Genomic DNA, 11,392 nt, shown 5'->3' on the forward strand with positions numbered 1-11,392 from the left:
CTGCGTGGGAACGGGAAATGGGAGGACGAGGAGAAAGGGGAAAGAGGGTCCGATCTAGCGTGGCGGAATGCCGAAACAGGGGAGGGAGGGAGGGGGGATGGATGGTCGCCGCCACTGCCAGCTCTCTCCGTTACTTTGGCACATGGCTGCCGTGCTGATGGCGTGGCCACTTCACAGCTAAGCTTAAGATGGCTAAAAAAGTCAGAAACTTACAGAGTGTACATGCCAACAACCCATAGATGCTGCAGTGAGCTAAATACCGCGTGATTTGTAAATTATGACGACCAAAGCGAGTAAAACGTGACTGTGTGGCACGCCAACATCTCTGATTTAAATCTCGCGAGTGCAGGTTAATGGCAAAAAAATAATATGGCATGATAGAAAATTATCTGATCGGCGGTATCCTTAAAACTAGGACGTCGATAACGGTCACACGTGTGGCAGGAAAAGAGATGCACCACACATCTTTAATGCAAATAGATTGCCACGTCAGAGAATCTTTTCGGATTTTCAGTTTTTAAAATATTTTATCTCTTAAATAAAAAATTGGATTGAAGATTCGTTTTCACCACTAAATCCCTCGCGACGAGATCTTCAAAACTAGATCTCATATCGATATATTTCGGCGAAAATTTTTTTGGGTTAAAAGTTGCCATTTCTATTGCACATGAATTGCCATGATATTTACATTAAAGTTGCCATGATATGTTTCAACTATTTTCTTTATATTTAAAAGTAAATTTTAACATATTATAAACAGAGAATTAAGAAACTAAACTTGCCATGCATCATAAACTAAAATTGTCATGATACATACACTTAAAATTGTCATGGTTCAATAAAAAAATATTTTCATGGTCAAAGTACTAGAATTGTCATCATCAAAAAACTAAAATTGCCATGATCTATAAACTAAAATTGTCACATGGCAACTTTAGTTTAAGCACTATGGCAACTATAGTGTAAATATCATGGCAACTTCTGGGTAAAAGAAAAAATTGTCGAAACATATCAACATGGAGTCTAGTTTTGAAGATCTCGTCAAGACGGATTTAATGGTGAAAACGGATTTTTAGTTCGCTTTTCTATTTAGGAGATAAAACATTTTTAAGCCGAAAACCAAAAAGATTTCTGCTGATGTCATGTATTCATACGTGGCAAAATGAGTGGTGATGGAGGCGTGTGGGCGTTAATTTTTTCGCAAAACTAATGCTCATTCGGTTCTACTCCCTCCGTCCCATAATATAGAAGCGACAATAATAGTGAGCACCAAGCCCATGCATTACTAACAGAAGATACAAAAGCAAATAAATAAACCATGTGCGTGTGTATTATTGAAAAAAAAGACCAGCCAGGACTAGCCCTTGGCGGTATATTTTTATAGGAGAAAATCTCTAAGCACCCCCTTGACCGAGCCAGGACTTGAACCAGTGCGTGTGTATTATCAAAAGACAACCTCAACAAGTCTTTTGGAACGGGAGGGTACAAGTCAGAGGAAACCGGATCCTCTAACATTCGTAAGGAATGTTAGAGAAGTTACAGTACCCTAACTTTCCTTCTTTCTATCAGTATGATTAAGGCTAAAACAAATTAATTAATTTGTAAATTGATGATCTATTGTGTACATTTATAGTAATTACATACAAACAAAATAATGATGAAATAAAATTAATTTTGAATTATTTGTATCTATAGTAAATACCAACGGTAAACAACATACTAACTATCTACTAACAGTTCCTAACTTTCCGTCATCATTTTACACTAGACTAGCACTGTAGCACTGTGACTTTCCTTATGAATGTTAGAGGATCCGGTTGTCAGAGTCAGAGTGGTCCAATATCTCTATTTTTCTTGTCGTCCTACAACTGTTAAAGCTTTGCTTTGATGTGGACAATCAAGGGCTTGGCATTGAGTTTGCTCAACGCTAAACACCTCAGGCTGGGCGTAGTGGGGGTACTTTAGTAAATAACATAACGCATTTGAAGACAAGTTTGCTTATGTGGCATATAGTTAATGAGGAGAGAGGAGTTTGGAGTAACATAACGCAATGCAAAGCAAAATGAGTCTACAATGTACTCCCTCCGGTCCTTTTTACTCTGCATATAAGAATTGTCTGAAGTCAAACTTCACAAAGTTTGACCATATTTATAAGAAAAAATATCAACATTTACTGTGATAAAGTTATACGATATGAAACTTTAAGTCATGACGCATCTACTGGTATTGATTTCACCTTATGATTATTAATAAGTTTTTCTATAAAGTTGGTCAAATTTTACGAGGCTTGACGTTGGACAAATCTTATATGCGAACTAAAAAGGACCGGAGGGAGTAATAAATGTAATCATCTATGATAGTACTTCTATGTCATTTTGCACTACTGGACTCCTTGGTGCTTGGTGCAAACCCCATATGGGGATAACAGATCCATTGATAGCTGAAGCAGTGTCTATGCGAGAAGGCGCGCGATTTGCGTATCTTCGCGGCTATACGCATGTGATCATGGAAGTTGATTGCCTGGAGATGGTAGATCTGTGGAACACTCGCCACAATTCTCGTTTAGTTGTGGCTCCTGTCTTGTTAGAAATTGGAGAGCTTGTTAGAGACTTTTAGTTTTTTATTATTCTTCATGTAAATCGAGCGGCTAACGTTTCAGGGCATCTATGTGCTAAGCATACTTGCACGCTGAATGTGACGGACTGCTGGCTTGATGAGACTCCTAGCTTCCTAGTGACCAGTCTATTGGCTGATTGTCCTAGGACTGCTATTTTGTAATAAAGCTCTCTGAATTGCCTGCAAAAAAGGTAATACTAATCTAAGTTACTCCCCACTATGACTACCCTCACGACATTTATATTGAGCTTCCGTGCCAGTTTTGGAGTTTGTATGTTCATGTGTTTCACTCTTGGAATCCAATGGGAGAAACAATTACAGCTTTTTATTGGACTGTTACGTGTCTGAATTGCACATATATAGAAGTATCTCTAACCGATGCCTTATAATGCTTTAGAGGAGCAAACTTTCCACCCTCAAAAGCTTTAGAGGAGCATAGTTTTTACTTGAGGCGCCTTTCGATCCGTAAATATAGTCGGCTGCAGTCGAGTGGGGTAAAAATCCCGTTCGCTCCGAAGACGTGCCTGCACCTCCCGTCCCGTTAACGTTGTCGTGGCCCAGCCCCCAATTGTCGCCATTGCACCCCACCGCCTCCCCCTCCGTCATAGCCTCATGTCGTCCTGGCCTACCCAACCGTCGAGATCTAGCAATTCGCTAAGATGGTGGTCGCCATGTCTTTGTCGCCATGCGGAAGAACACCATGTCATCGGAGTCGTCGCTCCACTCCACTAGTTGGCCACCAAGCTCCCTGAAGCTGATGCTCGCGACCTCGGTTTGCTGGTGTGGCAGCAAGGGGAGTGGTGGTGCAAGCAGGGTGGTTGGCCGATGACCCTATAAATCAGCGGGGCTAGAGAGGGAACTTTGGCCATGGAGCTTACTCACACACGCGAGGCCCGTGGTCAACAGAGCTGGGAGAGGAGGGAAGGTGTTGTCGTAGTTGATGAAGAAGGAGGCACACAACAGCTGACTGAGGCCGTGACACGATCTCCTCAAAATCAAGGACTGGGAGACCTTTGTGGGAGTGCGCCGGCTGTTGGGGAACGTAGTAATTTCAAAAAACTTCCTACGCACACGCAAGATCATGGTGATGGCATAGCAACGAGAGGGGAGAGTGTTGTCCACGTACCCTCGTAGACCGTAAGCGGAAGCGTTATGACAACGCAGTTGATGTAGTCGTACGTCTTCATGATCCGCCCGATCCAAGTACTGAACGTACGGCACCTCCGAGTTCAGCACACGTTCAGCTCGATGACGATCTCCGGGCTCCGATCTAGCAAAGCTTCGGGGATGAGTTCTGTCAGCACGACGGCGTGGTGACGATGATGATGCTCTACCGGCGCAGGGCTTCGCCTAAACTCTGCGACGATATGACCGAGGTGGAATATGGTGGAGGGGGGCACCGCACACGGCTAAGGAACGATCCGTAGATCAACTTGTGTGTCTATGGGGTGCCCCCCTGCCCCCGTATATAAAGGAGGGAGGGGGAGGCCGGCCGTCCCCTTGGGTGCACCAAGGGAGGAGGAATCCTCCTCCTAGTAGGAGTAGGACTCCTCCTTTCCTACTCCTACTAGGAGGGGGAAGGAAGGGGGAGAGGGGGAAGGAAAGAGGGGGGCGTCGCCCCCCCTCCTAGTCCAATTCGGACCAGAGGGTGGAGGGGGCGCGCGGCCCATGCTGGCCGCCCCTCTCTCCTTTCCCCTAAGGCCCATAAGGCCCAATACTCTCCCGGGGGGTTCCGGTAACCCCCCCGGCACTCCGGTTTTCTCCGAAATCACCCGAAACACTTCCGGTGTCCGAATATAGTCGTCCAATATATCAATCTTTATGTCTCGACCATTTCGAGACTCCTCGTCATGTCCGTGATCACATTCGGGACTCCGAACAAACTTCGGTACATCAAAACTTATAAACTCATAATAAAACTGTTATCGAAACGTTAAGCGTGCGGACCCTACGGGTTCGAGAACTATGTAGACATGACCTAGAACCATTTTCGGTCAATAACCAATAGCGGGACCTGGATGCCCATATTGGTTCCTACATATTCTACGAAGATCTTTATCGGTCAAACCGCATAACAACATGCGTTGTTCCCTTTGTCATTGGTATGTTACTTGCCCGAGATTTGATCGTCGGTATCCAATACCTAGTTCAATCTCGTTACCGGCAAGTCTCTTTACTCGTTCTGTAACACATCATCTTATAACTAACTCATTAGTTACAATGCTTGCAAGGCTTAGGTGATGAGTATTACCGAGAGGGCCCAGAGATACCTCTCCGACAATCGAAGTGACAAAACCTAATCTCGAATTATGCCAACCCAACATGTACCTTCGGAAACACCTGTAGAGCACCTTTATAATCACCCAGTTATGTTGTGACGTTTGGTAACACACAAAGTGTTCTTCCGGTAAACGGGAGTTGCACAATCTCATAGTTGCAGAAACTTTGTATAAGTCATGAAGAAAGCAATAGCAATATACTAAACGATCAAGTGCTAGGCTAACGAAATGGGTCATGTCAATCACATCATTATCCTAATGATGTGATCCCATTAATCAAATGACAACACATGTCTATGGTTAGGAAACATAACCATCTTTGATTAATGAGCTAGTCAAGTAGAGGCATACTAGTGACTTTATGTTTGTCTATGTATTCACACATGTATCATGTTTCCGGTTAATACAATTCTAGCATGAATAATAAACATTTATCATGATATGAGGAAATAAATAATAACTTTATTATTGCCTCTAGGGCATATTTCCTTCAGTCTCCCACTTGCACTAGAGTCAATAATCTAGATTACATAGTAATGATTCTAACACCCATGGAGTCTTGGTGTTGATCATGTTTTGCTCGTGAGAGAGGCTTAGTCAATGGGTCTGCAACATTCAGATCCGTATGTATCTTGCAAATCTCTATGTCTCCCACTTGGACTTGGTCCCGAATGGAATTGAAGCGTCTTTTGATGTGCTTGGTCCTCTTGTGAAATCTGGATTCCTTTGCCAAGGCAATTGCACCAGTATTGTCACAAAAGATCTTCATTGGTCCCGATGCACTAGGTATGACACCTAGATCAGAAATGAACTCCTTCATCCAGACTCCTTCATTTGCTGCTTCCGAAGCAGCTATGTACTCCGCTTCACATGTAGATCCTGCTACGACGCTTTGTTTAGAACTGCACCAACTTACAGCTCCACCGTTTAATAAAAACACGTATCCGGTTTGCGATTTAGAATCGTCCAGATCAGTGTCAAAGCTTGCATCGACGTAACCGTTTACGACTAGCTCTTTGTCACCTCCATATACGAGAAACATATCCTTAGTCCTTTTCAGGTATTTCAGGATGTTCTTGACCACTGTCCAGTGATCCACTCCTGGATTACTTTGGTACCTTCCTGCCAAGCTTATTGATAAGCATACGTCAGGTCTGGTACACAACATTGCATACATGATAGAGCCTATGGCTGAAGCATAGGGAACATTTTTCATTTTCTCTCTATCTTCTGCTGTGGTCGGGCATTGAGTTTGACTCAACTTCACACCTTGTAGCACAGGCAAGAATCCTTTCTTTGCCTGATCCATTTTGAACTTTTTCAAAATTTTGTCAAGGTATGTGCTTTGTGAAAGTCCTATTAAGCGTCTCGATCTATCTCTATAGATCTTGATGCCCAATATGTAAGCAGCTTCACCGAGGTCTTTCATTGAAAAAACTTTTATTCAAGTATCCTTTTATGCTATCCAGAAATTCTATATCATTTCCAACTAATAATATGTCATCTACATATAAAATTAGAAATGCTACAGAGCTCCCACTCACTTTCTTGTAAATACAGGCTTCTCCAAAAGTCTGTATAAAACCATATGCTTTGATCACACTATCAAAGCGTTTATTCCAACTCCGAGATGCTTGCACCAGTCCATAAATGGAACGCTGGAGCTTGCACACTTTGTCAGCACCTTTTGGATCAACAAAACCTTTCGGCTGCATCATATACAACTCTTCTTCTAGAAATCCATTCAAGAATGCAGTCTTGACATCCATTTGCCAAATTTCATAATCATGAAATGCAGCAATAGCCAACATGATTCGGACGGACTTAAGCATCGCTACGGGTGAGAAAGTCTCATCGTAGTCAACCCCTTGAACTTGTCGAAAACCTTTTGCAACAAGTCGAGCTTTATAGACAGTTATATTACCATCAGCGTCAGTCTTCTTCTTAAAGATCCATTTATTCTCAATGGCTTGCCGATCATCGGGCAAGTCAACCAAAGTCCATACTTTGTTTTCATACATGGATCCCATCTCAGATTTCATGGCTTCTAGCCATTTTGCGGAATCCGGGCTCATCATCGCTTCCTCATAGTTCGTAGGTTCATCATGGTCAAGTAACATGACTTCCAGAATAGGATTACCGTACCACTCTGGTGCGGATCTTACTCTGGTAGACCTACGAGGTTCAGTAGAAACTTGATCTGAAGTTTCATGATCATTATCATTAGCTTCCTCACTAATTGGTGTAGTTGTCACAGGAACCGGTTCTCGTGATGAACTACTTTCCAATAAGGGAGTAGATACAGTTATCTCATCAAGTTCTACTTTCCTCCCACTCACTTCTTTCGAGAGAAACTCCTTCTCTAGAAAGGATCCATTCTTAGCAACGAATGTCTTGCCTTCGGATCTGTGATAGAAGGTGTACCCAATAGTCTCTTTTGGGTATCCTATGAAGACACATTTCTCCGATTTAGGTTCGAGCTTATCTGGTTGAAGTTTCTTCACATAAGCATCGCAGCCCCAAACTTTAAGAAACGACAACTTTGGTTTCTTGCCAAACCACAGTTCATAAGGCGTCGTCTCAACGGATTTTGATGGTGCCCTATTTAACGTGAATGCGGCCGTCTCTAAAGCATAACCCCAAAATGATAGCGGTAAATCAGTAAGAGACATCATAGATCGCACCATATCAAGTAAAGTACGATTACGACGTTCGGACACACCATTTCGTTGTGGTGTTCCAGGTGGCGTGAGTTGCGAAACTATTCCACATTGTTTCAAGTGTAGGCCAAACTCATAACTCAAATACTCTCCTCCACGATCAGATCGTAGAAACTTTATTTTCTTGTTACGATGATTTTCCACTTCACTCTGAAATTCTTTGAACTTTTCAAATGTTTCAGACTTGTGTTTCATCAAGTAGATATACCCATATCTGCTCAAATCATCTGTGAAGGTGAGAAAATAACGATACCCGCCGCGAGCCTCAACATTCATTGGGCCACAAACATCAGTATGTATGATTTCCAACAAATCAGTTGCTCGCTCCATAGTTCCGGAGAACGGCGTTTTAGTCATCTTGCCCATAAGGCACGGTTCGCAAGTACCAAGTGATTCATAATCAAGTGATTCCAAAAGTCCATCAGTATGGAGTTTCTTCATGCGCTTTACACCGATATGACCCAAACGGCAGTGCCACAAATAAGTTGCACTATCATTATTAACTCTGCATCTTTTGGTTTCAACACTATGAATATGTGTATCACTACTATCGAGATTTAATAAAAATAGACCACTCTTCAAGGGTGCATGACCATAAAAGATATTACTCATATAAATAGAACAACCATTATTCTCTGATTTAAATGAATAACCGTCTCGCATCAAACAAGATCCAGATATAATGTTCATGCTCAACGCTGGCACCAAATAACAATTATTCAGGTCTAAAACTAATCCCGAAGGTAGATGTAGAGGTAGCGTGCCGACCGCGATCACATCGACTTTGGAACCGTTTCCCACGCGCATCGTCACCTCGTCCTTGGCCAGTGCTCGCTTATTCCGTAGTCCCTGTTTCGAGTTGCAAATATTAGCAACAGAACCAGTATCAAATACCCAGGTGCTACTACGAGCTCTAGTTAGGTACACATCAATAACATGTATATCACATATACCTTTGTTCACTTTGCCATCCTTCTTATCCGCCAAATACTTGGGGCAGTTCCGCTTCCAGTGACCAGTCTGCTTGCAGTAGAAGCACTCAGTTTCAGGCTTAGGTCCAGACTTGGGTTTCTTCTCTTGAGCAGCAACTTGCTTGCTGTTCTTCTTGAAGTTCCCCTTCTTCTTCCCTTTGCCCTTTTTCTTGAAACTAGTGGTCTTGTTGACCATCAACACTTGATGCTCCTTCTTGATTTCTACCTCCGCAGCTTTTAGCATTGCGAAGAGCTCGGGAATAGTCTTGTTCATCCCTTGCATATTATAGTTCATCACAAAGCTCTTGTAGCTTGGTGGCAGTGATTGGAGAATTCTGTCAATGACGCTATCATCCGGAAGATTAACTCCCAGTTGAATCAAGTGATTATTATACCCAGACATTTTGAGTATATGCTCACTAACAGAACTATTCTCCTCCATCTTGCAGCTGTAGAACTTATTGGAGACTTCATATCTCTCAATCCGGGCATTTGCTTGAAATATTAACTTCAACTCCTGGAACATCTCATATGCTCCATGACGTTCAAAACGTCGTTGAAGACCCGGTTCTAAGCCGTAAAGCATGGCACACTGAACTATAGAGTAGTCATCAGCTTTGCTCTGCCAGACGTTCTTAACGTCGTCAGTTGCATCAGCAGCAGGCCTGGCACCCAGCGGTGCTTCCAGGACGTAACTTTTCTGTGCAGCAATGAGGATAATCCTCAGGTTACGGACCCAGTCCGTGTAATTGCTACCATCATCTTTCAACTTTGCTTTCTCAAGGAACGCATTAAATTTCAACGGAACAACAACACGAGCCATCTATCTACAAACAAACATAGACAAGCAAAATACTATCAGGTACTAAGTTCATGATAAATTAGGTTCAATTAATCATATTACTTAAGAACTCCCACTTAGACAGACATCTCTCTAGTCATCTAAGTGATCACGTGATCCAAATCAACTAAACCATAACCGATCATCACGTGAGATGGAGTAGTTTTCAATGGTGAACATCACTATGTTGATCATATCTACTATATGATTCACGCTCGACCTTTCGGTCTCCGTGTTCCGAGGCCATATCTGCATATGCTAGGCTCGTCAAGTTTAACCTGAGTATTCCGCGTGTGCAAAACTGTCTTGCACCCGTTGTAGATGGACGTAGAGCTTATCACACCCGATCATCACGTGGTGTCTGGGCACGACGAACTTTGGCAACGGTGCATACTCAGGGAGAACACTTCTTGATAATTTTAGTGAGAGATCATCTTAAAATGCTACCGTCAATCAAAGCAAGATAAGATGCATAAAGGATAAACATCACATGCAATCAATATAAGTGATATGATATGGCCATCATCATCTTGTGCTTGTGATCTCCATCTTCGAAGCACCGTCGTGATCACCATCGTCACCGGCGCGACACCTTGATCTCCATCGTAGCATCGTTGTCGTTACGCCATCTATTGCTTCTACGACTATTGCTACCGCTTAGTGATAAAGTAAAGCAATTACAGGGCGTTTGCATTTCATACAATAAAGCGACAACCATATGGCTCCTGCCAGTTGCCGATAACTTCGGTTACAAAACATGATCATCTCATACAATAAAATATAGCATCACGTCTTGACCATATCACATCACAACATGCCCTGCAAAAACAAGTTAGACGTCCTCTACTTTGTTGTTGCAAATTTTACGTGGCTGCTACGGGCTTTAGCAAGAACCGTTCTTACCTACGCATAAAAACCACAACGATAGTTCGTCAAGTTAGTGCTGTTTTAACCTTCGCAAGGACCGGGCGTAGCCACACTTGATTCAGCTAAAGTGAGAGAGACAGACACCCGCCAGCCACCTTTAAGCACAAGTGCTCGTAACGGTGAAACCAGTCTCGCGTAAGCATACGCGTAATGTCGGTCCAGGCCGCTTCATCTCACAATACCGCCGAACCAAAGTATGACATGCTGGTAAGCAGTATGACTTGTATCGCCCACAACTCACTTGTGTTCTACTCGTGCATATAACATCAACGCATAAAACCTGGCTTGGATACCACTGTTGGGGAACATAGTAATTTCAAAAAAATTCCTACGCACACGCAAGATCATGGTGATGGCATAACAACGAGAGGGGAGAGTGTTATCCACATACCCTCGTAGACCGTAAGCGGAAGCGTTATGACAACGCGGTTGATGTAGTCGTACGTCTTCACGATCCGACCGATCCAAGTACTGAACGTACGGCACCTCCGAGTTCAGCACACGTTCAGCTCGATGACGATCCCCGGGCTCCGATCCAGCAAAGCTTCGGGGATGAGTTCTGTCAGCACAACGGCGTGGTGACGATGATGATGCTCTACCGGCGCAGGGCTTCGCCTAAACTCCGCGACGATATGACCGAGGTGGAATATGGTGGAGGGGGGCACCGCACACGGCTAAGGAACGATCCGTAGATCAACTTGTGTGTCTATGGGGTGTCCCCCTGCCCCCGTATATAAAGGAGGGAGGGGGGAGGCCGGCCGGCCCCTTGGGTGCGCCAAGGGAGGAGGAATCCTCCTCCTAGTAGGAGTAGGACTCCTCCTTTCCTACTCCTACTAGGAGGGGGAAGGAAGGGGGAGAGGGGGAAGGAAAGAGGGGGGCGCCGCCCCCCCTCCTAGTCCAATTCGGACCAGAGGGTGGAGGGGGCGCGCGGCCCATGCTGGCCGCCCCTCTCTCCTTTCCCCTAAGGCCCATAAGGCCCAATACTCTCCCGGGGGGTTCCGGTAACCCCTTCGGCACTCCGGTTTTCTCCAAAATCAC

This window comes from Triticum aestivum, chromosome 1B (genome assembly GCF_018294505.1).
Source record: "Triticum aestivum cultivar Chinese Spring chromosome 1B, IWGSC CS RefSeq v2.1, whole genome shotgun sequence".
NCBI classification, from domain to species: domain Eukaryota; kingdom Viridiplantae; phylum Streptophyta; class Magnoliopsida; order Poales; family Poaceae; genus Triticum; species Triticum aestivum.